Below are 27,000 nucleotides of genomic sequence, written 5' to 3' on the forward strand. Positions count from 1 at the left end.
AAGTACAATCTTATGCTTATGCATAAGCTTATGCTAGACGAGTCCAGAAGTACAGAAACCTTGTGTACAGCGTTGGAGATGAAGTTCTTCTCTTGAACATGAAACGTGGAAGGAAGGGAGGAAGACTTGATCCAGATTTTTCAGGACCCTACACCATTCAAGACATCGCTGGCAAATGTGTGAGATAAAAAAACACAGAAGGAGCAACTTTAAGAAATCACTACAGCATTGACCATATCAAGCCGTACAGAAGAAGCCACCATGTAAATATCAGTGACAAGTAAAAATACCCAACTCGCAGTCAGACAGTGAACAGCAGCACAGACCTGAAGATGCCTCCCTGCCATCCTACTGCTAACCCTCAGTGCCAGCAAAGGAGTTTAATTGTGTTCCAGGACCAGAAACGCGTGAACAAGAACTTCCCTCCCGGAAACAAAGCTTAGAAAATGAAGGTGACATAGTGAACAACTCTTTTTGACCAGTTGGTCATTTGTTGCCAGTTTGGCGTTGCAACTTAATTGACTGTTGCATGACTTTGTTTGCATTTTGCAGTCTTCAACTCATATTGGATATAAAGAAACATGCAACGTGCACTGAGCTTGTGGAAGTCTGGAAATGGATCTGCCTGTCAGTAATTTTCTCTTTTGCCCACCCGCTGTACCTTTCCTATTTCTCTGCGTGTAAATGCATGCCTATTGTATTGACTTTTTTCCTGTTGTGGCCCGTCGGCCTTTACCAAGCTTATCCACTAGAAATCTCATGCATGCCTGAGCTAACTTATCATATTTTTCTTTTAGTAAAGAGGCTATGGCGTGCAAAGGATACTGGGCGCTTGGAGGCAGCTGTTGGACCATACAAGTTATTTTTCGAACACTGCAGGGGTCACGGTGGTTTCTGATGAGGTAAGAGAACTTATCATTATTGATTCTGATTTCGAGGTTCTGCTCCTTCTGAAGCATTTGCAGTGCAGAGACCATTAATAGTTTAAAATGTGCGAGTAGGTGGGGGGGGGGGGGGGGGGTTATATTGCAAAACTCTGATAAGGTTTCACCCATTCACTTCAATAGGAAAAAATTTTATCAACCACAACACAGATGTTGTGACATCATAATACCCAGTTTCAGTATATGCAGAAAGAACCTTTATCAGCAATTCTATTCCTTTAGATGTTTTTGTGTACAGCACTCAAGCAGTTACTTCAAAAATTGTTGCTGTTGTTGTATAAACTCAGATTTTTCAAAACAGGTCATTGATGCATATCTGCACCGTGTTATTGACAGACGAAAGGTAAGTAAGAAATGTCATTTACCTACTAATTTTGAAATAAAATAAAAAAACCCTATTTACTGTTCTATAACATTTTTGTATACTTGTGCAGAATGCTGCACACCTGCTCTGTTCAGTAGTTGCAAGCTCGTTGTTTTCTGGGCAGTTCAGATGCCTCAACAAGGTATGTTGAAAGCTCAGAAGTGGTCCAAACAGTTGACTCCTTTCTGTTGCTGAGGAAAGAGTTTGGTTCCTTTAAAGAAGACTATATTTGAAAACACCCTGAGACGCATGGTACCTAAGTAAATCCAAATTACTCTGCACTTCCAATCCCACAGATGAAGTTCCCAGTTGAAGACATGGCTGTGCCCTGTGAACTTTGGTACACACTGGATTCTTGTGGTATGTGTTCATTTTGTTATTAATTTGCGTAATTTGTTGTGAAGCAGTTTCTTGCACAAAGTGTTATTTTTAAATAAGTTTTCAGTGGCACAAACAATTGTAATTTTTAATTTAACTTTTTCTTTAGATTGTCAACATTTCTGCACAGAAAATACTGCTCATAGACCCCATGGGAATGAAGGTGTTTATGACAGGAAAATTCTGCGCAACTGGAGGTATGTATGATACTGAGGTGTTATTCTTAGATTAAAAAAAAAAAAATACTGTTTCATTACAAACACTTTTGTTCAACTAGGAATTTTCTGAGGATGAGAGGGCATGAAGACACCATGGAGTGGCAGTTACAGACTATGCAACACAACAAGCGACAGGATTCCTGCAGTTGTGGAGTTTTACTGTTAAAGGTAACCCTTATTCAAATGATTCAGTTTCTTGTTAGCTAGAATTAAGACTTTAAGTGAATTTAAGTGAAGTGAAAGTTATTTCGGTCAACAACAACAAAGATGATCATTTTACATAGAAGTACTTAATCATACAGTAAGTGAAAAAGGAATAGGCTGAAGCCTTGTGGCTTATAATTATCCTATCCTTTACCTAATTAAGACTTTACATTCTAATTATGATCAATCTCACAGTTTGCAGAACACTACCTTGATTTTGGAGAGGTCAGTGAGGTGTCAACCACTACAGAGCCAGTTGTGCTGGAGCGAATGCAGATAGCTTGCACCCTACTTGAAAATCGAGGTAAGTCCAGTAAAGTCCTTATCACGTTAGTGCGTACTTCCAATTTAAATAGTGCTTTTCAAACAGCACAGTACAAATAGTGCTCTTCAAACACTTTCAGATAAGACCCTTCTCAAAGTCTAATTTAGACTAATTTTCCAGGAAGTATATTTGGAAAAAATGTACTATTATTTTTTAATTATTCAATAAATAATGTTTGATTAAAACCTAACTATGATTGTGTTTCAGGGAACGCTGAGGACTACTGCATTGTTTGCTCCATGTTAGATGCTAACGCTGACCGCAGCATGATTGAAATGGTAAAACAAAACAAAACAAAACAAAAGAAACACATAAGTCTTAGTATCATTACTTGCCAATCATAATTGTTAGGGAAAATGTTTTAAAACACTTCTTCAGTAAAGACTCAGAGAAGAGAAACATAGAAGTTCTTGCTAGCAAGGGCAGCCTCCATACTGAGAGACTCCAGCGAGAGAGCTGCCCTGGTCTTTATTTATACTCTTGAGCGTATGTGTGTGTGTATGGTGTGTGTGTGGTGTGTGTGGGGTACTGCTGATCAAAGGGGTCATATAACATACAAACACAAAAGGTACATCCTTGGTCATAAAGAGGGTAGTCTCCCCCACCCTAGATGGCACGGTGAGGAAGTCCAGCAGTTAAAGCACTTAGACTAAAACAGACATAGCTACATTAAAACAATAAAACAAGGTGCGACCTCTCCCACGCTCCCAAGCCTGCAGCCTGCTAGAGATCACATCTTGTCACTACACAATTGATTATATGCCTCTAAGTATACATGGTTAAACATTTCCTAATACAAATAACTACAAACAGCATCCTACCATAAGCAAACTTATATCACTAAAAGATTATACTGACTACTAAATACAATTTTCCATTGACATTCCCTCCTGTTGTCAGAAAAAACTTTTAAAGTGAGATATCAGTTTGCAACATCTTGTCGTACATTTTCTGTCACATCGTCATTAATCACACAAAGTCTTCATGTTCCAACAGGCCAAAGATATCATCATCATTTGTCACAGCTGTATATGCAGCAATAGTAAAAAAATATTATGCGGTTAATCATGAGTCTTAGGCATGGCAATATACACGTTACAAAAACACAAAATAAAAGTAAAAATATTCCAACTCCGATGAGTAGTCTTTTTAGCACCTGTAACCAGGAGCCAGTTTATAGCCAAGAGAACCAGTCACTTGTATCACTTACATAGTCCTGATTTTGAGCCTGCTGGATCTGTCTCAAAACATTCAGGGCGTCAGTCATGTTTGATGAATGCACATCGTCTGGTATGGAAGTGCAGCGTGTGGTATTAAAAAGGACGCAAAGTCCCCCTTTCTCTGCTAATAACATGTCCAGAGCTACTTGATGTTGCATCGCTGTAATCCGTAATGCATCAATTTCCTGGTTCTGCTGTTCGTTGATCTTACATGAAGCGTTCAGGAAAAAGTCCAAACCAGTAATCCAGAGTTTCAGTTCTCAGCATGTTTTTTCCAGCTCCCATCCAGGGGAACAATGAATGGAGTACTTTCTGTCCAGTAGTCCATAATTTAAACTCCTTGGGCACGTCGCCTCCCCATATCGGGTCATGTGGTTGAAGTTTAGGAATCGCTAATCTTCTTTTCCGGCGTACTGTAGAAGTGGTGTTCACTGCAGTCATCCTGAAGGTGTGGTCTGACAGGAATATAGGAGCACATGTTCCATTACTAAGTCCAACAGCGTGTAAGATTTTATCGTCGATGATGATTCGGCTGTGTTGGAATCCAATGCCAGCAAAGCTGGCTGCACACTTTGCTTGAGTGTTGTTCATATATTCGCCATATAATGTGGGGTGTGTCGACGTGCTGGGCATATGAGAACAGACATAACAGTCTGTATTTGCCAATTCTGCCTTTATTCTGTCGTGGATATAACGGTACCAGGCATTATTCATCCACGGATGAATGTGATCTTGCGTCATGTCCCTTAGGTGAGAGTTGTCGTGTGTCCATCTCTTCTGCCTGCCTCCTGGTTCAGCTGCTGTTGAGGTCAGCTGAAGTCCTGTAAGGGTGAGCATCGTAGTCAAGGTAACCAGGAGGGTCCACCTCCCCATGGTTGCACACCGATCCATCACACCTCACACTTGGTTGCCCTAGAGTTGATCAGAGGCTGGAGGTTGGAGTGCGAGCTTACCCTACGGGGGCTCAATCAGCACTCCCCCCTCACCACTGAAACAACCAAGTGTGAGATTTCCCTAATGTGCTGTCTTGGGGGTGTCGGGGTTTCCTGGGACCTCAACCTTTTTGCTCTTTGCTATTTTGCAGGTCAAGGTGATGTTCATAGGAAACTGCTGTCATCACCACCATAGCTTCTGGTTCCTGTGCTTTTCACAGAATCATAATGCCATCCTTAGATTCCCTCTGCGCTGTCGATGGAGCTTGGCACGCTCCCCTCATCCTTCAGGTGTCCATCTGTTGTCCACAATCTCCTCTGTTGGCCTCTGGAAATCCCCTTTGGCACAGCTCTCATTCCAACGCAGTTTCATGGTCCTTGCTGTGGCTCCAAAGTCTGATCTCATGATGGGCCCTAACCAGCTTGACCTTTGACCTCAACCACTGCTTGGTGCTGTCAGCTATGCCTGGAATGGTTCTCGCTTCTCACTGGGCCTCTGAAGATTTCCCAGGAGATTCCTGCTGCACCTGTATTTTAGAAAAACTTCTATTTGGAGAGCATGTCAACAATCATCAAACCACATTCTTTAGTTCAGTGAACTTATACACCATCAAAGCCTCATCTGAACATGGGTGCACCACTTGCATAGGTTTAATACCCGTAAATAAACGGTTAAATCACTGCAACAATAATAATAGAAAACATTGTTTAATGTTAATTCTGGACTCCACCTCTTGACACATGGACACTTCTCATGCGTCAACTCATCAAACCTGGATCCCTGTCTTAAAAGCTGGCTCCTCCAGGAGCCTGCATACACAAGATCTGGAAATAAAATCAACCTTCACACGTATAAACAATTATATCAAAAGAGTAATAAGCATTCAGCACGGGCGAGACAAGTGTCATGTGCATGTTTTCTCAAATCATTAAATCACTATTATTACCATAATTCGCCTCAAACATGGATCATCCCATGTGCTCAGTTAACATTAATGTAATCGGTGACTTCTCTGAAGCAAAGTCACTCCACTTTACATATTATTATTATTATTATTATTATTATTATTATTATTATTATTATGGGCTCAAAGTGGCCAGCAAAGAGCCCACAATAAACTATTTCATAAACACGTAATCTCTAATTTGTTTTACTCATGTCACTTGTCCGTTCCAGCTGAATCTTCCACAGCATTCTCAAAGAAACTAACATTAGCAATACATATTGACTGTGGTCAGACAGAGGTCAGACACAGGTCAACAGGTTCCAGAGGTGCCATAAAAACACCATAAAGTCAACCCTAGCTGTGGAAAGAATGTTAGTCACATGTAAACCCAGAAATCCTATAGTAGAAAAACATTAACTAATCCTCTTATAAACCACATAATCAAACACATAAAAAACTGTAATGCTGTAGAAAAGAAAATACAAATATTAGCGCTGCGCAGTGTGTACACACTTTTCTCACAGTAACTTCTGTGCAACAAAAGGTAGGGAATATCACCCTTGGTAAATGCACAGACACAGAAAGCGGCATTTCACAGGTTAAATCATCATGCACCCTCGAATGTTGCTGTCATCTTACTGCTCCTGTAACAAAAAACACATATAGATTCATCCACCCTTTTGTCCTGTCTAGGTGGAGCTTAACTTTGAGTCGTGATCAAGTCTCGTCAGCTTTTACCAGTCGGTCAGTCAGTTTGTTTTTATTTTATTTCCATTCATTCATTCATTCTTTCTTTGTTTCTTTGTTTGTTTCTTTGTTTGCTGATAGTGGAACCTGTCGTCGCATTTTAGTTTCCACTCCCAGCAAAATGACGTCATTTCAAAAAAGAAAAAGAACTTTAGATAGGATTACATCGCTGAATCCGGTTTTGGACAGGGACTTTCATTTAATAATTGTCCCAAATGAGTGGCTTTCTCGATCGGTCGCATAGCACTTTCAATTCCCGACGTGCAGATCTGCTTTAAAGAAAAGAAATAAACAAACAAAATCAGTGCCTGTTCAAAAGCTAAAAATGAAAAATAACAGAGATTATCAAACAAAACTTTCAGTGCACTGTGAAAGTATCAAAATAAAAAGGCCTTGTTAAGTCATGACACAAACTCCTCATCTCAGGAGGGTAAATCATACCATTAGCATGGTTCATCATACCATCATACTAATCGGCAGGCTCGACTTCACAACAGAAAAAAAATCATCAGCTAGATTCACTCCAAACCAACCATCAGCTGCACAAAACACAACATAACCCTAATGTCATATTAGCTATGAGTTTAATCACCAGGTCTGTGCTCTTCACTCATTTAGGCCACAGATCTATTTTATTAAATTTTCCTTTTCCCTTTATCATAAAACATGTGACATGTTGTCATGCACTTCACAAAAGAAATTTGTTCTGACGTATTTCAGAGTTGTATATCTAGATACAGGATTCACTCGCACATCAAAGCAGGAAACTCAGTGTTTTAGAGTTTCCACTCCAACACATCTCATTCACTCGTGCTAGAATTCAGTCACCTTTCATTAATCTAAAACCGATCAACTAATTTGCATATCAGCTATTAACCCACTAAGTTGACAGGACAACAGAAAAGCATGTTCAAAATAGTATCACAAAAGACAATTTCCCTCATACAGTAAATTACTTATGCTGCATTAATCAAGCAGGAAGCTTCTCCCAATTTACCATTTTAACACTAAATTTATTGCCTGATCACTGATTTATCAAACCAGGATTTTTTTTTTTTTTTTTTTCCACAAGTTAAATTGTTGTCCTGCAACTTGGAGAGTCAATTTTTTTTAGGATAAATTCAGTATTTGATAACAAGTGTCTGCTAAATTGACACTATTGTAACACTGATGAAAGATAACAAGCTAATTTTCATTGCATGGGTGTTATTAGGCAGGTCTAATGCATGTCTGTGGATCTGCATATTCAGCAGAGCATGTTCTTAAAGCTGCCTTTCCTACACACTTCTCTGCTATTATTTGCTCATTTCTTAACTTCATGAGTCATTTTGTGTTTGGAATTGTTAGTAGAGTTAATGCATGTTCTGTTTTTTATGTATCCTTTCATGTACCTTCCCCCTTTTGTGGTGGTCTGGACACTGTGTCAATCCTCCACTTCCAGGCAGTCGCTTGTCTCCCCGAATTCCTTAACCTAATTTGATTGCCCACACTAAAACAGCAGCCTCAGTCCTCTTCTGCTCCTTTTCATCTCTCCCACTTTTCAGTCCAATGGCAGTCAGTTTTCTTCAGCTTTGTCCCGTGTCACTCTTTGTCCCACTGTCTATTTTATTGCCATCTCACTCCAAACATGGCAAATGTCAAACTCAGACAGTCTTCTCAAAAGTCCTTCACACACAGTGAGGTTGCAGCTGGCTGGAAATGCATCTCCATCCATCCAATCTAGATGGTGGTTCTTCTCTTCCTGATGCCGTTTGCCCACAGCGCTGCTGGACCTCTCTGCTCAGATTGTCTCTTGGACTCTTGTCCACTGTTAAATGTTCATGCTCGTGCTTCTGAAACTGCACTCGGTGTCTTCAGGGAGAGATTCGTTTCCTTGGAGCTTGCTTGTTCAGGATGAGGACGGGAAGCTGCAAAACAATTCAGCCAAAAAATTCTGGCTGAGTGTTTCTATTTTTTCTAATGATTTCAACCTATAATTTTCTTACGACTGCTACCCGTGTAGGATTGATCCAGGTCCGTTCCCCACCTGTAAACGACAGACTGAGAGACTTTCATTATTATCCTCACTGCTTAATCATCACACATCTCTCTCTGTCTGTGTTTGTGTGAACAATCCTTTCTTAAAAGCAGAAAATGACATTGTAGTTGTTTTTCGGCTGATCAACACAAAACCTTTTTCCTATAATTATTTTTCATCTACAATGTAAATTTTGTCTCTTTTACACTCTTTTTTGTTTGTATTATTATTTAAATAGCTGGTGACCTGCAGAATCACCGCTCTCACAATCAAAAACAATTACTTTTACACAGCGCACAAAAACACTGTGACGTCAGACACATTCACACTCACTTTTTCATCTGCGTAAATAAATCACATAGCTGATATGTACCATGGTGATCCATAAATATGATCACCAGTTTATTTAACTATTTTTCAACCCAACAAAACAAATAAACAAAAACGTAATGCTGATGTTATGAACACTCTACACACAAGTCAAGATGCAGGAAAACTGCTCACGGAAACGCTGCACACTCCAGTTATCACAGTTCTGTTTGTGTGAATTATCTGCTTTCATTACTAATACCAGTTTATAGGTTGTTATCCTTTTTATTATTAGTTTGAATGCATTAAAATTAAGTTGTAATTTAGCCTTTGTTTATTTTGCTTTACTCCTCTTGCATTTATATCTATTCAGTCGGGTCTGTTTCCAACCCTTTTTTAAACAACTAAAAACTACTATGATCTCTAATTTTCACTGGATGAGGGATTAATATGTTCTTCCTAGTCTGAACTGCTCTCTTCACCTGAGCTGCTATCCTATTCTGAGTTACTGTCTTCTTTGTTTCTTACAGTCACGTACCAAATGTCCCTCTTTTCCACACCTCCAGCATGTAGTGTTAAAGTCACTGTTTGGTGTGTGTGTGTAGCCTATGCTCTTCCACTATGCATTCCTCTCTCTTTCTTTTGGATTAGTCGTGCTCCGGCTTGCTGTTTTTTCTAGACATTTCTCATCAGGTGTTAATTTTACTTGTTTATAAGATTTTGCTGGGCCGTCGCTGGCACGCTTGACTTCAGAGTGGTTTACTGATACGGCCTTCGACTTCACCCTAACGGTGAAGCGGTATCAGTTTTATGAGATGAAACTCAACCGTTCTCCTTTGTCACCAGTACGTGAGCCTCAGCAAAGAAAACAAAAATGGAAAGTAGTTCAGCAGCGTATTGTGCTGTAAAATCAACTTACTTCCAGACACATACACACACATAGACATTTGCGTGCTAATTTGTCACGAGATAATTTCAGCTACCTCTAAAACTGGTCAAAACACAGTTCCTTTTGGCGAACTTAGACCTATTTTATCACATTTCTTTAAACCTTTGCGGCCGTTTTATATACTCAACGTGTTTTCATTTGTTAAACGTATTTTTAATTTGTCACGAGATAATTTCAGCTACCTCTAAAACTAGTCAAATTCGGCTCCTTCCGGCGAACCCAACCTAATTTGTCACGTTACTTTAAATCTTTGCGGCCGTCTTTAAATACCAAATAGTGTTTCTCACCCCTGATGTCCCACTGACGGTTCGGATCATCAGACTGAATCCCAGTGCCGTGGACCTGGTCACTGGCCCAGACTCGAATTCACGCTCTGGGACTCTCTCCTCGTCTAAGAGGGCTGTGCACAGACGTCGGTGCCGGCTCCCCACGGCGTCAGGAATCAGTGCTGGATCCTGGAACAGAGTCACAGATAACAGTTCTGATATATTCTGCTCCGGCTACGAAGGACCAAGTAAATGTTAGGGAAAATGTTTTAAAACACTTCTTCAGTAAAGACTCAGAGAAGAGAAACATAGAAGTTCTTGCTAGCAAGGGCAGCCTCCATACTGAGAGACTCCAGCGAGAGAGCTGCCCTGGTCTTTATTTATACTCTTGAGCGTATGTGTGTGTGTATGGTGTGTGTGTGGTGTGTGTGGGGTACTGCTGATCAAAGGGGTCATATAACATACAAACACAAAAGGTACATCCTTGGTCATAAAGAGGGTAGTCTCCCCCACCCTAGATGGCACGGTGAGGAAGTCCAGCAGTTAAAGCACTTAGACTAAAACAGACATAGCTACATTAAAACAATAAAACAAGGTGCGACCTCTCCCACGCTCCCAAGCCTGCAGCCTGCTAGAGATCACATCTTGTCACTACACAATTGATTATATGCCTCTAAGTATACATGGTTAAACATTTCCTAATACAAATAACTACAAACAGCATCCTACCATAAGCAAACTTATATCACTAAAAGATTATACTGACTACTAAATACAATTTTCCATTGACAATAATTAAAATGTTGAGTAATAGTATTCACCAAACAGAATATGAGCCATTTATTTTTCCTTTCCAGGTGCAGTGTGAATCTTGCCAAAGATGGGCACATTTTGCATGTGAAAAATATAAAGAGAGCAACCAAGAATATAAATGCCAAAAATGTAGCCAGAGTCAGACAGAGACTGTGCAGAGACTGTAGAAGGACAGAGCAGCAGCAGAGCAGTCCAGATACACTGATGATCCTCTGTCAGATCCAGAGGGACACACAGGGATGATGCTGGACTCTACATTGTGTCTGACAGTGGAGCTGTTCTCAGAGCAGTTCACTCTGCAGCACTGACAGTCATCTGCACTTCTTCTCATTCCTCTGTCAGTCACTGCTGGATGAAGCTCTCCTCTCCACCTCCCAGTAACATGGCCCAGTCAGAGCGTCTCTACACACAAGCTGCTGCTGCTTCAACCTCTCTGGATCATCAGGACACAGCTCCTCCTCTCTCAGCACACACACCGTCCTGTTTACCATCATCACCACCACCTGCAGAGAGAAGAAGGAAGAGCAGAGGAGATAAACGCGTGTTTCCAGAGACTCTTCATCAGCTGTCAGTCAGTGATGCAGCACATCCAGTATAAAGAGCAGCAGGGACTTCAGTGCTGGGACTGTACTAGGACTCATTGTTGCTTCACTTTTTCTAATCTTTGGATTTTTATTGAAGTTGATGAAAATGTTTTTCCCTCCTAGTTTGAGTTTGGACTTTCATTCATTAGAAGAACCTTGGTGTGTCCACTCTGAGCTCTGTAGGAACCCCAACAACAAGCCCAACAATCCAGATGGACGGTTCCAGCTGTTAACTGGAGGAATTCCATCCAAACATCTGCTCTCACTAAATTCTTCCTCACCTACAGACTGTGTTCTTCACTGCTTTAAACTTGGAAACGAATGCAGTCATTGGTCTGCGTGCTGCTTTGTTCAGAGAGCTGATTGGCTGTTGACAGTGTTTGATCAGAGCGTGTCAGCCGTTACCATGGTGACCATAAAGGTCAGAAACAGGAAGTGTTTGTGTCCAATCCTGAAGCCTGTCACCATTCTCCTCTCACAGCTTCACTGAGAAGCTGCAGCTTTACAGGAAACACTGGATCTTTGTTTCATACTGACTGTGTTTAGTACAATACTGCTGACAGCACCACCCACTCACTCCATCACTCTACTGACCTCAGAGTCTCCAGTCTGTAGTCTGGACTCTGCTGAAGATCAGACAGCTGCTTCACATCTGGATCCTTCAGGTTGTTTCCCCACAGGTTCAGCTCTCTCAGATGGGAGGGGTTGGACTTCAGTGCTGCTGCCAGATAATCACAGCTGATCTTTGACAAACCACAGCTCTCCAATCTGTATAAAGAATGAAAGATGTAAGTTTATTAGACAAAGTGTGAGCTTGAAATCATTCAGTGTTTCATCATCTGTTCAGAGCTGAAGAAGGTTCAGAATGTAGAAGTTTAGAAAATGGAAACTCCAAACAGCTGAAGCCAACAGGAAGCAGCTTCAAACAGGAAACTGTGCAGAGTTTCAGACTATATGTCCTGATGCAGCCAGTTGGATTTTGGAGATTTGAATCTCTGTTCTGTGACTAAGTCCTTGAATCATTTCTTCCAGTTGGTCCAACAAGACAGACTAAGTGTTGGACATGTGTTGTGGCTCCATTAGGGGAGCTTCTAAATGTGATGTGATGGCCCCTCTGGGTCTGTCAGGTCACAGGACTGAAGAGAGCTCAAACTGGGCACACAGTTGTTCCAGTCTGGACCAAAGACTCTATACTGGGACTGAGGGACTGCTTTGACTGCACCCACTGGGACTTTTTAAAGGCTCATGTTCTCACTTAGATCATCGATTTCTACTTACATTTCTTTCTGGGAAAAATGGGGATTACTTTGGAAACAGGAAGTATTTTCCCCAATAAGCAGCCCTGGATTAGTAAATCACTCCAACATGTTCTCAGGCAGAAGAAGCTGTCTTGTTATGAGGGAGAGAAGAAAAAGATTGAGGCACAGAAACTTGTTGAAAGAGAGATAAAGCAGCTAAAATCAGGTGTCAAAGTAAAGCAGAGGATGAGCTGAATAAAGGACACTCAAGGCTGGCTTGGAAAGGAATGAAGTCCATGGTGGGGATACAGAACAAGGAGCAAAGATGAATGTGATGCTGAATCAGCAGAAGACTTGGACTCATTTGATTCCAGCTTTGATATCGTTGATTTCAATGAAGAGCTTTGTGATTGTAGCAAAGGGCTGGTAGCTCTGAGAGTCCCACTGATGAGGTGTTTGTGTGGAAATCTCTTAGTGGGACCAAAGAGAGAAAAAGCCCTGGTCCTGATGCTGTGGGAGGGGAATGATTGAAGTGTGCTGTGAGGAACTGACTGGGAGATTTTCACACATTTTCCAGTCCTCCTTGGAACAACAGGAAGTTCCCAGCACATGGAAACAAAGGTTAAGTGTCCTATGGCACTCAGTGATGATGGTGCTGTGGCCCCACCACCTCCACCTCTTTGTAAAGGAACTAACTGTAATCTGAAGCTTCAAATGGAACTAAGACTTCCTCCACTAGGTGGCAGTGTCTGATGAGAAAGTGTTAGTGGAGCTGGCCTGGAGTCAGAAACAGGAAGATGCAGGATTTGGGCTGAAATGGGGGAAAGTGGTTCGCACTAGTGCCTTAAAGCAAGAAGGTTGTAGGTTGAAGCTTGTTGGCCTTTCTGTGGAGGTTGGATGTTCTCCCACAGTCCAATGAAATGCTGCTTAGGTTCATTGGTGCTTCTAAATTGGCTGTAGGTGTGGATGTGAGAGAGTGCTTCTCTGTGTCTCTCTGTTGGCCCTGTGATGGACTGCTCACCTGTGCAGGTGGACCACACCTCTTGCCCTATGACAGCTAGGGCACAGGCTGCAGCCCTGTGAGCCTAAGCTGAATAAACAGTTAGCAAAAATGATCCATAGATGGCCTGAAATCCCCCAGTTAGCAGTTTGGTAGATAGCTATGACATGCTAATCCCATCCAGCAGCTGTATTCTACCTGTAAGCTGATCCCTGCTGAGCCAAAGCACTTTTTCATATACAAATTACAACCTTTAATAGAAACCTATTGGTCAGCATCTTATTAGCCTGCTGTTAGCTTCATTCCACAGAAAACTGAGAGAAACTAACAGAGTTGATAAAGAATAAAGAGAAATGTGCTGATTTAAAGCCTTTGAAGTGCTTCAGATGATCTCTGTCCACTTCTGTCCACTCATTCATTCATGTAAGCTTTCTAATGCAGCTTTGATCTTCACAGTCTGCTTCATGAAACTCATTCTAACCCTGAATGTCAGAGTGTTCCTCCTTCTCTTTCCCATCATTCATGCTGGCAGTGGAGGAGATTTGGATGTTGGACTGTGTTTTGGATGATGTGTGTATGTTTGTGTTGGACTGCTGTCTGTAAAGCAAACGCACATTTTGCTTTGGATTTCAGTGTCAGACAGACTTTAAGGTGGAATGAAGAGTTGGAGAGTTTCACAGTGAATTATCCAGTGGAGGATTTTTCTTCTTCTTTGAAGGTTTGAAATGTGAACATTGTTCTGCTGCAGTCAATGGACTAAACCAGAGAAGAAGAAAACAGACTTTACCATGAAGATCCTCAGTGTGGATCAGTATAATATCAGCCTGATGTCTGCAGTTTAGTGTCAGCACAACTTTCACATCATATTCATCTCAGCACAACTAAAACATGCTGACTGACCCCAGAGTTTCAAGTCCACATCCTGGACTCTCCAGGAAACCACACAGATGCTTCACTCCTGAATCCTGCAGCTTGTTGTTGGAGCTCAGGTGCAGCTGTCTCAGATGGGAGGGGTTGGACTTCAGTGCTGCTGCCAGATAATCACAGCTGATCTCTGACAAACCACAGAACTCCAATCTGTATAAAGAATGAAAGATGTAAGTTTATTAGACAAAGTGTGAGCTTGAAATCATTCAGTGTTTCATCATCTGTTCAGAGCTGAAGAAGGTTCAGAATGTAGAAGTTTAGAAAATGGAAACTCCAAACAGCTGACAGAGTTCATACGCCTTTGTCAGGGTCAAATTCAAGCAAGACCATGTGAAAATTAAAACACATCATCCTAGGTGAACTTAAACACCTTTGTTCCCCTTTTGTTAAGACATAGAAAAGTACACCACACAAAAATACTGCAAAAGGAAACGGTCGCCTTATATACATAGTGTATAAACTCAAAATGCACATTTCACTTCAAATTAAGATTAAGGCTTTGAACAGATCACATAGTTCAGTTCAACATATAAGACTTTAAGAATGCACAAGCATCTACTTAAAATCTATTTAATTTATCATCCATGATATTATTTTGTACAATTCCAATGTATTTTGTTCATCTCCCTTAAATAAACAGGCAGCCTTAAAGTATGAAATATTCATATACAAACACATATAAATGTGTGTACTGTCTCAGTGGCTGATAGTACCCCACAGGCCTCAGTGTGAGCTTGAAGACATTTATAATGTTTAAGTAGTTTAATGTGCAGGGGCTGACGATAAACACATTTTGAATGAAAGCCGGGGAACTTTGGTAGCACAGAAACAAGTGGCTATTCTTTGTGACTATATGGATCACTCACAATACCATTATTTCACACAAAGGCACCAAATTAATACTCAAAAAAGCTGCAGCAATACACACAAATATAAACAGTACTTGGTGACAACTTTGCTTTTAGCCTTTAACCCTTCTTGACTACTTTTGATGTGGCCTCTATATTTTACCTTTAAAAACAGTTTATCTTGCCAATCTGTTATTTTCTCATTTTGACCAACAGTATCAGCACAATTTATCTAAATTCAGACAAAATTTAAAATACAAGTAGAAAGTGATATTTTGACTGTAAAAACCACACACATGTTTAACGAATCATCTTCATAACTTGAAATGCAAATAGAGATTGTACACTTTTAAAAATACGCACACGTTTTGCAAACAACAAAGTTATATGGTACTATTTACCAAAAAATGCAGCCAAGGCTCAGACGTTTTTCATATAATCATTTCAAACTATTTACAGAACAATCAGGTGTCAAACAATAGTTTGTGTCACTCTAACACATATGAGAACAGCACAGGGATAAACCTGCAGGTCTGACAGCAGGTGTGTCACTCAGCGTTTACACTGCAATCTGCCTTTGTTGGCTTTAAGGCAGCAACTGTGACGATCACTAGTAGAACTGACACACAAAACAAAACAACAGCTACACACTAAATACACAAGACAACAAACTAACTTGAGACCAAACACGGTAAACGTCACAAATCTCTCACGTATCAAAACTCTCTCTCTCTTTCGCTCACTCGCTCTCTCTTGCCGGTCACTCCTAAAACTTCCCCCTTTTGCTAAACAACCAAATGTCATGTTTCCATATCATTTTTGATTGGTCGACATGGTACATTTTCCCACCTATAGGGCTTTGGAGCGTGATGTCACGGGAGATGGGCCATGCCCCCTTCCGCCATGACAGTAGGCCAGCCAAAGGATACCATTTCAGCTATGGATCGTACGTGTTGTGTTGTCGGTTGCAACGTTAGATCACACGATCGTGAAGGCAAGAAGCTGGATAACGGGCTCTCTTTTCATCGTTTTCCATCCTGGAGGCAACGTGAGGGATCCCATGTATCCGATATTACTAAACAAAGACGTCAGGCTTGGATTGCAGCGGTGAGACGAGGGGATATCGACTTCTCTGCAATCCCCAGCTTTTTGTTGGTTTGCTCACGGCATTTTCTTTCCGGTGAGTTCTAAATTAATTCATATCACTCTTGAAAGGCTTTTAGTGTTATTTTCAACGTGCTGAGGTCATAGATAATGAGATAAAACATGCTAATGTGTGATGCTGCAGAACCACATCATGTCGACTGAGTAGCTTATGATTTGGCATTATTGCAGGCAAACCAGCATATGAAATGGATGTAACAAATCCAGACTGGGCACCAACACTGCACATGGGGCATGACGACATACCTGTATCAGACTCGGACCGGCACTCAAGGCGTACGCAACGGAAGCGAAAAAGAGCACCCATCGGAGGTAAACAACCCCCCCCCCCCCCTCTAAAAACATACTAAATTGCTATCACTGTACACTAATCCGCACATAACTTCCAGATGAATCACACACCTGTCATTGGAATATTGGTGTACATTTACCTTATGTCTAATTTTATCTTACAGGCTTTCGTTATGCAGCTGCAGAGTCTGAAGGTGTGCCCCGTGCAGAAGTGATTGATGAAGATCTGACAGAAGACCAACAGCAAAATCACAATGTCATGGAGGCAGTGGACAGCAGTTGTGTTGGACAAGTGGAGGTTGAGGTACCAGCTGCAAATGTGGATATACTGAAGAAATGTAAACCTTTTAAAATGATGACAGATTACAAACTCTCAGCTGTGTCTGTAATCAAACCTCTGTAACTTTGCTTCACTTCAGCAGCATCAGCTCATGTTCACATGTTGATTCATGGTTTGCTTCAGTTTTTGATGGACTGCAGAATATTTTGAAGGTTATCTGCTATAAAAAGCCAGAACAGGAAAATCTGCTTCATGTGTTTCTGTTTGATCCTCAGTGACTTTGACACAAAGGCCTCTGCTGTGATGATCACACCTCTGATCAAGTCTCACAGTGTCAGCTTTGTTTTTATACATATGGATATGTGCTGATAAATGATCAGAATTATAATATTTCCCACTGCCTGCTGTGTGCCGTGACCTTTGACCTGCTAAAGACAGTCAGCTGTGGATTATTCATTGTTGTGTCTGATACTTAGAACTGTGAGGAAGAACACTACACAGTTAATCAGGGTCCCCTCTCTCTGAATCAGGAAAGGTGGGCAGGCCGCGTGTGGGCCGCGGGCCATACGTTGAGTCTCACTGTTTGAAATGTGAACATTGTTCTGCTGCAGTCAATGGACTAAACCAGAGAAGAAGAAAACAGACTTTACCATGAAGATCCTCAGTGTGGATCAGTATAATATCAGCCTGATGTCTGCAGTTTAGTGTCAGCACAACTTTCACATCATATTCATCTCAGCACAACTAAAACATGCTGACTGACCTCAGAGTTTCAAGTCCACATCCTGGACTCTCCAGGAAACCACACAGATGCTTCACTCCTGAATCCTGCAGCTTGTTGTTGTAGCTCAGCTCCAGCTGTCTCAGATGGGAGGGGTTGGACTTCAGTGCTGCTGCCAGATAATCACAGCTGATCTCTGACAAACCACAGCCCCACAATCTGTATAAAGAATGAAAGATGTAAGTTTATTAGACAAAGTGTGAGCTTGAAATCATTCAGTGTTTCATCATCTGTTCAGAGCTGAAGAAGGTTCAGAATGTAGAAGTTTAGAAAATGGAAACTCCAAACAGCTGACAGAGTTCATACGCCTTTGTCAGGGTCAAATTCAAGCAAGACCATGTGAAAATTAAAACACATCATCCTAGGTGAACTTAAACACCTTTGTTCCCCTTTTGTTAAGACATAGAAAAGTACACCACACAAAAATACTGCAAAAGGAAACGGTCGCCTTATATACATAGTGTATAAACTCAAAATGCACATTTCACTTCAAATTAAGATTAAGGCTTTGAACAGATCACATAGTTCAGTTCAACATATAAGACTTTAAGAATGCACAAGCATCTACTTAAAATCTATTTAATTTATCATCCATGATATTATTTTGTACAATTCCAATGTATTTTGTTCATCTCCCTTAAATAAACAGGCAGTCTTAAAGTATGAAATATTCATATACAAACACATATAAATGTGTGTACTGTCTCAGTGGCTGATAGTACCCCACAGGCCTCAGTGTGAGCTTGAAGACATTTATAATGTTTAAGTAGTTTAATGTGCAGGTGCTGACGATAAACACATTTTGAATGAAAGCCGGGGAACTTTGGTAGCACAGAAACAAGTGGCTATTCTTTGTGACTATATGGATCACTCACAATACCATTATTTCACACAAAGGCACCAAATTAATACTCAAAAAAGCTGCAGCAATACACACAAATATAAACAGTACTTGGTGACTGTTAAGTCTAATTGTTGAATGTTGCCATTGTGTTTCTTAAATTTGTACAGTCTTAGTTCAAGCAGTAGGATCAAAGCCATTCCTTTGATCCTGGCCACCTCTCCAACCACTCTGTGCTGGGGGAGGTTTTATTGTAGATACATCCTATCTGGAAGATCTGTTTCTTTTGATGTAAACTTCCTGGGTTTACGACCCTTTGGTCAGCAGGAGGTCTGACACACACACACACACACACACACACACACACACACACACACACACACACACACACACACACACACACACACACACACACACACACACTCTTACAGAAGTTCACACATATACATAAAATGCTTTGTCTTAGAACAAAGGGGGCGTGGCTTTGTTCTGACGTGTTTTGTGTGAACTGTCTCCCAATAAAAGGTAGCAGCAGGAGGTCAGATCTGTGGTCATTTTCGTGGTGGACACAGACGAGGCCTCCCTTGCACAAATAATCAATCGATCGACTGTCTTGTTTTCTTCATGATGAATAAGTCTCTAGAATTAGCGGGGCTTGTGGAAACACAGACCCAACAGTGACAACTTTGCTTTTAGCCTTTAACCCTTCTTGACTACTTTTGATGTGGCCTCTATATTTTACCTTTAAAAACAGTTTATCTTGCCAATCTGTTATTTTCTCATTTTGACCAACTGTATCAGCACAATTTATCTAAATTCAGACAAAATTTAAAATACAAGTAGAAAGTGATATTTTGACTGTAAAAACCACACACATGTTTAACGAATCATCTTCATAACTTGAAATGCAAATAGAGATTGTACATTTTTAAAAATACGCACACGTTTTGCAAACAACAAAGTTATATGGTACTATTTACCAAAAAATGCAGCCAAGGCTCAGACGTTTTTCATATAATCATTTCAAACTATTTACAGAACAATCAGGTGTCAAACAATAGTTTGTGTCACTCTAACACATATGAGAACAGCACAGGGATAAACCTGCAGGTCTGACAGCAGGTGTGTCACTCAGCGTTTACACTGCAATCTGCCTTTGTTGGCTTTAAGGCAGCAACTGTGACGATCACTAGTAGAACTGACACACAAAACAAAACAACAGCTACACACTAAATACACAAGACAACAAACTAACTTGAGACCAAACACGGTAAACGTCACAAATCTCTCACGTATCAAAACTCTCTCTCTCTTTCGCTCACTCGCTCTCTTGCCGGTCACTCCTAAAACTTCCCCCTTTTGCTAAACAACCAAATGTCATGTTTCCATATCATTTTTGATTGGTCGACATGGTACATTTTCCCACCTATAGGGCTTTGGAGCGTGATGTCACGGGAGATGGGCCACGCCCCCTTCTGCCATGACAGTAGGCCAGCCAAAGGATACCATTTCAGCTATGGATCGTACGTGTTGTGTTGTCGGTTGCAACGTTAGATCACACGATCGTGAAGGCAAGAAGCTGGATAACGGGCTCTCTTTTCATCGTTTTCCATCCTGGAGGCAACGTGAGGGATCCCATGTATCCGATATTACTAAACAAAGACGTCAGGCTTGGATTGCAGCGGTGAGACGAGCGGATATCGAGTTCTCTGCAATCCCCAGCTTTTTGTTGGTTTGCTCACGGCATTTTCTTTCCGGTGAGTTCTAAATTAATTCATATCACTCTTGAAAGGCTTTTAGTGTTATTTTCAACGTGCTGAGGTCATAGATAATGAGATAAAACATGCTAATGTGTGATGCTGCAGAACCACATCATGTCGACTGAGTAGCTTATGATTTGGCATTATTGCAGGCAAACCAGCATATGAAATGGATGTAACAAATCCAGACTGGGAACCAACACTGCACATGGGGCATGACGACATACCTGTATCAGACTCGGACCGGCACGCAAGGCGTACGCAACGGAAGCGAAAAAGAGCACCCATCGGAGGTAAACAACCCCCCCCCCCCTCTAAAAACATACTAAATTGCTATCACTGTACACTAATCCGCACATAACTTCCAGATGAATCACACACCTGTCATTGGAATATTGGTGTACATTTACCTTATGTCTAATTTTATCTTACAGGCTTTCGTTATGCAGCTGCAGAGTCTGAAGGTGTGCCCCGTGCAGAAGTGATTGATGAAGATCTGACAGAAGACCAACAGCAAAATCACAATGTCATGGAGGCAGTGGACAGCAGTTGTGTTGGACAAGTGGAGGTTGAGGTACCAGCTGCAAATGTGGATATACTGAAGAAATGTAAACCTTTTAAAATGATGACAGATTACAAACTCTCAGCTGTGTCTGTAATCAAACCTCTGTAACTTTGCTTCACTTCAGCAGCATCAGCTCATGTTCACATGTTGATTCATGGTTTGCTTCAGTTTTTGATGGACTGCAGAATATTTTGAAGGTTATCTGCTATAAAAAGCCAGAACAGGAAAATCTGCTTCATGTGTTTCTGTTTGATCCTCAGTGACTTTGACACAAAGGCCTCTGCTGTGATGATCACACCTCTGATCAAGTCTCACAGTGTCAGCTTTGTTTTTATACATATGGATATGTGCTGATAAATGATCAGAGTTATAATATTTCCCACTGCCTGCTGTGTGCCGTGACCTTTGACCTGCTAAAGACAGTCAGCTGTGGATTATTCATTGTTGTGTCTGATACTTAGAACTGTGAGGAAGAACACTACACAGTTAATCAGGGTCCCCTCTCTCTGAATCAGGAAAGGTGGGCAGGCCGCGTGTGGGCCGCGGGCCATACGTTGAGTCTCACTGTTTGAAATGTGAACATTGTTCTGCTGCAGTCAATGGACTAAACCAGAGAAGAAGAAAACAGACTTTACCATGAAGATCCTCAGTGTGGATCAGTATAATATCAGCCTGATGTCTGCAGTTTAGTGTCAGCACAACTTTCACATCATATTCATCTCAGCACAACTAAAACATGCTGACTGACCTCAGAGTTTCAAGTCCACATCCTGGACTCTCCAGGAAACCACACAGATGCTTCACTCCTGAATCCTGCAGCTTGTTGTTGGAGCTCAGGTTCAGCTCTCTCAGATGGGAGGGGTTGGACTTCAGTGCTGCTGCCAGATAATCACAGCTGATCTCTGACAAACCACAGTCCCTCAATCTGTATAAAGAATGAAAGATGTAAGTTTATTAGACAAAGTGTGAGCTTGAAATCATTCAGTGTTTCATCATCTGTTCAGAGCTGAAGAAGGTTCAGAATGTAGAAGTTTAGAAAATGGAAACTCCAAACAGCTGAAGCCAACAGGAAGCAGCTTCAAACAAACACAACAAGAGAAAAAACTCTGAATGTTTCACATTAAAGTCGTACATTTCTCACAAAGCTCAATTATGTGACAGACATTTCATCCCATGTCAGTTTGGCCTCATCCTGGGCCGGATTATCCAGCACACACTCTGACCACAGGCCCAGGGGCCACGCACAGCTGGGCTCCATCCAAGAGACAGGAAACAAACCAACACAATAATAAAAAGCACCATGTGATCTTCTTACATCTTCAAGACAAACATAGTAAAAACATGAGCATATTTGTTTCCTGATAAAATGATGTGACAGGTAGAACAGAGTAAAGTGGTGGTGTTACAGCCTTTCTCCCCTCTGCTGCCGAGGCTGTTAGTCTCTCCCAAACTCAGCTACAGGACTTCCAAATGAATGAAAGCAGCAGAAGTGGCTTTACAAATGAAAGAGGAAGAGGAGAAGAAGAGGAGAGGGAGGCCACCCTGACCATCACTCCAGCTGAAAACATCACACTTCCATTAAAGTTGGTGAGAAAATGTTGAGCAGGATGAGCTGCTGGCTAATCTGGAGGCTGTAGCAGCAGCTCACAGTCACAGTGGATTTCCACTCATGAAAAAGCTCTGGCTGCTTCATTTCTCATCTCATATCAGAGACTTTAATGCTTCACTGAAGCTGTACTGTGATGCTTCCATATCCCAGTGAGGCCTCCATAATGATTTCAGCTGTTCTGTACACACACTGTGTGCCCTGTATGGCTCAAAGTCTCTGCAGCCTGTTTTTATCTGCTATCATCAGATCTTCATCATCCTCATTCACATCCCTCACACACTCTACAGCCTCATCAGCACTGACTTCATCTTCACTGACTGATGGAGCACAACATGAACCTGTGGAGGCTGAAACACTGTCCTGTCAAACATCTCCCCGTCACCACTCCACTTCTGTCAGCCTTTAAATGAACCCTGCTCAAGTCTGTCACTTCTGTTTGGAGCCAAAAGGAAAAACTGTTGTTCAGTCGTTTGGAAAGACAACATTTCTGAAAGCACTCAAACTTCTTCACATTTGTCTTCAGACACATCCTGAACATTTAGGAACTGAAGAAAGTTTCAAACATCAAAGACCTGAAATATAGAAAAACAACTACAACAGCCGCAGTCAGTGAACTCACCTCAGAGTCTCCAGTCGACAGTTTGGACTCTCCAGTCCAGCACACAGAAGCTTCACACCTGAATCCTGGAGGTCTTTATTTCCACTCATGTCCAGCTCTGTCAGATGGGAGGGGTTGGACTTCAGAGTTGAGGCCACAACTTCACAGTGAGACTCTGAGAGTCCACAGTGAGTCAGTCTGTGATGATAGAAAATATAAAATGTGTTATTATAAAAGCAGAAAATCTGCATTATAAACACAGACTGAATGTATATGAAGACAAAACAGAGTGAGGTCATAATCTGATGAATCTGCTCTTCACATCTGTGCTTCAGCTCCTCTTACTGTGTTTGACATGACACAACGATTGAGTCTCTCTCAGACCTGCAGACTTTTAATGAGAATCTTTGTTTGGCTTTAATCTGCTTTTGGATTTTTCATGGATTTCATGGATGATTTGAGTGATTTCCAGCAGGACACTTAAACATGTCAGTGGACGTCCTAAAGAACATATTCACTGATATGAAACGTGTCATTGAACAGGATTAATATCAGTGGAAACATGGTGGAAACAGCTGTGACTGCATGGATGTGACACACTTCAAATCTGTTCTCCACTCTTGGATTTGGGATCCATGGAGCTGCTGCTGAGTCTGTACAATAAAGGAATGGTGTGGAAGGTTGCAGCGTACGGACACAAACACTTTGTGGTTACAATCTGATTTTATTTTCAACATTAAACTACTAACCTACACTGATCAATGATGCTAATGATCACATCTGGACTCACCAAGCCTTTCTGCAGTTCCTCACAGCTGGAATCAGTCTCTGTCGTCCCCGCTCTGATGTTTTGTACTTCTGCAGGTCCAACTCATCCAGAACCTCCTCTGACATCTGCAGCATGAAGGCCAGAGCTGAGCACTGGATCTCAGAGAGTTCCTTCTCTGATCTGTTCTCTGACTTCAGGAACTCTTGGATCTCCTGAAATAATGAGAGGTGGTTCATTTCCATCAGACAGTGGAAGATGTTGATGCTTCTGTCAGGAGAGATTTTATCACTGTTCATCTCCTTCAGGTTGTTGATGACTCTCTGGATGGTTCCTGGACTGATCTCTGTCTGACCCAGCAGACCTACTAAGAGTCTCTGGTTGGACTCCAGACAGAGGCCATGAAGGAAGCGAACAAACAGGTCCAGGTGGCCATTTTTACTCTGGAGGGATTTATACATGCCTTTAGTCAAAAAGACATCCATTGATGGGAAGCTATAAGACTTGAACATGTTCTTAAAAAAAGATCTGTTTTTGTATCCTTCTCGGAAATTCCCTAGAAAACCTTCTACCACCTCTGTCTTCCTGTTGGTGTGACAGTGGAACATGTAGACAGCAGCCAGAAACTCCTGAATGCTCAGATGAACAAAGCAGTAGACTGGTTTCTGGAAGATCACACACTCTCTTTTGAAGATCTCTGTACAAACTCCTGAGTACACCGAGGCCTCTGTCACATCCAGACCACACTGCTCCAGGTCTTCTTGGTAGAACATGATGTTTCCTTTCTCCAGATGTTCAAACGCCAGCCTCCCCAGCTTCAGAAGAACTTCCCTGTCAGCCTCCGTCAGCTCCTGTGGACTCGTCTCACGTCCCTCATGGTACTTGTTCTTCTTCCTCTTTGTCTGAACCAGCAGGAAGTGTGAGTACATGTCAGTCAGGGTCTTGGGCAGCTCTCCTCTCTGCTCTGTAGTCAACATGTGCTCCAGAACTGTAGCAGTGATCCAGCAGAAGACTGGGATACTACACATGATGTGGAGGCTCCTGGATGTCTTCATGTGGGAGATGATTCTGCTGGACAGCTCTTCATCAGTGAATCTCCTCCTGAAGTACTCCTCCTTCTGGGCGTCAGTGAAGCCTCGTACTTCTGTTAGCCTGTCAACACATGTAGGAGGGATCTGATTGGCTGCTGCGGGTCGGGAAGTTATCCAGACGAGAGCCGAGGGAAGCAGATTCCCCTGGATGAGGTTTGTCAGCAGCTGGCTGACTGATGACTTCTGTGTGACATCAGACAGCAGCTTCCTGTTGGTGAAATCCAATGAAAGTCTGCTTTCATCCAGGCCGTCAAAGATGAACAAAAGCTGAGAGACAGCCAGCTTCTCTGCTGTGACCTTCTGTAATGTTGGATGGAAAACATGGAGCAGCTCCAGAAGACTGTACTGCTCATCTCTGATCAGGTTCAACTCCCTGAATGAAAGCAGAACCACCACACTGACATGTTGGTTCTCCAAGCCCTCTGCCCAGTCCAGAGTGAACTTCTGCACTGAGAAGGTTTTTCCAACACCAGCCACGCCGTTGGTCAGAACCACTCTGACGGGTCTCTGTTGGTCAGGTAAGGCTTTAAAGATGTCCTGGCACCTGATTGGAGCGTCATGGAGGGCGTCCATCTTGGAAGCTGTCTCCAGCTGCCTCACCTCATGTTGGGTATGAACCTCTTCACTCTGTCCCTCTGTGATGTAGAGCTCAGTGTAGATCCTGTTGAGGAGGGTTCTACTTCCTGTTTCATCACTTCCTTCAGTCACACGTTCACATCTCCTCCTCAGACTGATCTTATGTTCATCTAAAACCTCCTGCAGACCAACATCTGCTGAAAGAAAGAAAAACAATGAGACTAAAGAGAAAGAAAACTCTTCAATGTCTGAACAACACAAGAAGTCCAGTTTTCAGAAATGAGTCCATCAGCAGACAGATGTTCAGTCTTACTTTGTACACAGCTGCTCTGACTGGCTGTCTGCAGTCCAGCTCTGCTTCTGGATCTTTCTCCACACTGTGCAGAAGCTCTGATGGTGACACAGAAAAGTCACAGTGGAGATACTTCTGTGCACCTTTGATTAGACTCATTATAAAAAGGAAAACAAAGTTTGAACACAGTCATGTTTCCAGTTCACTGACTTACATTTATTCCATGGACACTCACTCTAACCTGAAGCACAGCTACAACCCAACATTGTTGAGGCCTCATCTCCTCCTTTCCTGACTGTAGAGGTTAAATATGCAACAACCAACAAATAAAAGAATTTGGTTCATTTCAAAGAAATTCACACGGTGACCAAGTAAAGTAACCGTAGTAAAGGAGACAACATCCCGTTGATGGTGGGATTATTTGAAAGATTTGCTTTAGTCACGTCACCAAATGCAGTTGAACCACCCGTGGATCCATGTTTGACCATTCTACCACTCTGAGCTCTGCTTTTTAATCATTTTATTATTATCATCATTCATTTATTCATTCTTTGGAGGGGGGCTATTTCCTAATGCCGCCCTAATAAGCTGATGTTCAAGGGGAAATATAACAGAAACTCTTTCAGTGTTATTCATTAATAAATTAACAGATAAACTGTGAAGAAGAAAAAAACTGAGATTTAAAGGAGAGAGTGAGAAACTTGATCATCCATCCTCATAATACATGTTTATCAGTATCTGCTGTGACCATACTGCAGTAATAACTACAAGTCTACATTTCTGTGACTGTTGATCAATCACAGCAGGAATCTGAGCTCATCTCTGCACACAGAGCAGCTTCAGCTCTGGGATAAACTGCTCGCTTCACGTCCTTCTCAGCTCACAGACACTCATCCTCATATTTTCCTTTAACATTTGATGGTATAATTCATCTGAGTTTACACTTTATCTGCATAAATACAGAAAAACAGACCCAAACACCAGAAACCATCAGTTTCACCATGTAGAATATATTGTTGTTTCCTTTTAATTCAGAGAAAAACTCTGATTTGGATTTTCTCTGTTCTCTTTGCCACAGCCCATCCCAGCAGCAGCTGAAGCAGCTGACTGTCACAACACTGAATAACACTTTAGGAGGAATTTCAGAGGTCAGTAA

The 27,000-nt window shown here is 41.7% G+C and overlaps 1 protein-coding gene, 1 long non-coding RNA gene and 1 pseudogene across 3 annotated transcripts in view; all 3 read right to left on the reverse strand.

Moving 5' to 3' along the window:
- Positions 1 to 27,000, reverse strand: part of LOC145425230 (protein NLRC3-like) — a 611,895-nt gene that overhangs the window by 534,840 nt on the left and 50,055 nt on the right. The window lies entirely within an intron of this gene.
- The window catches only part of LOC145425285 (uncharacterized), a 59,111-nt gene continuing 42,756 nt past the window's right edge, over positions 10,646 to 27,000 (reverse strand). The window contains exon 2 of the long non-coding RNA XR_013905945.1: positions 10,646 to 11,136. This is a non-coding gene — a long non-coding RNA (uncharacterized LOC145425285). The remainder of the gene's footprint in view (positions 11,137 to 27,000) is intronic.
- Positions 23,137 to 26,813, reverse strand: LOC145419344 (protein NLRC3-like; annotated as a pseudogene). Its single transcript, XR_013906891.1, has 3 exons — positions 25,866 to 26,813; positions 23,910 to 25,749; positions 23,137 to 23,317 (listed from the first exon to the last, which is right to left on the reverse strand). The product of XR_013906891.1 is annotated as a protein NLRC3-like (transcript).

This window comes from Astatotilapia calliptera, chromosome 3 (assembly GCF_964374335.1).
Source record: "Astatotilapia calliptera chromosome 3, fAstCal68.1, whole genome shotgun sequence".
Lineage (NCBI taxonomy): Eukaryota > Metazoa > Chordata > Actinopteri > Cichliformes > Cichlidae > Astatotilapia > Astatotilapia calliptera.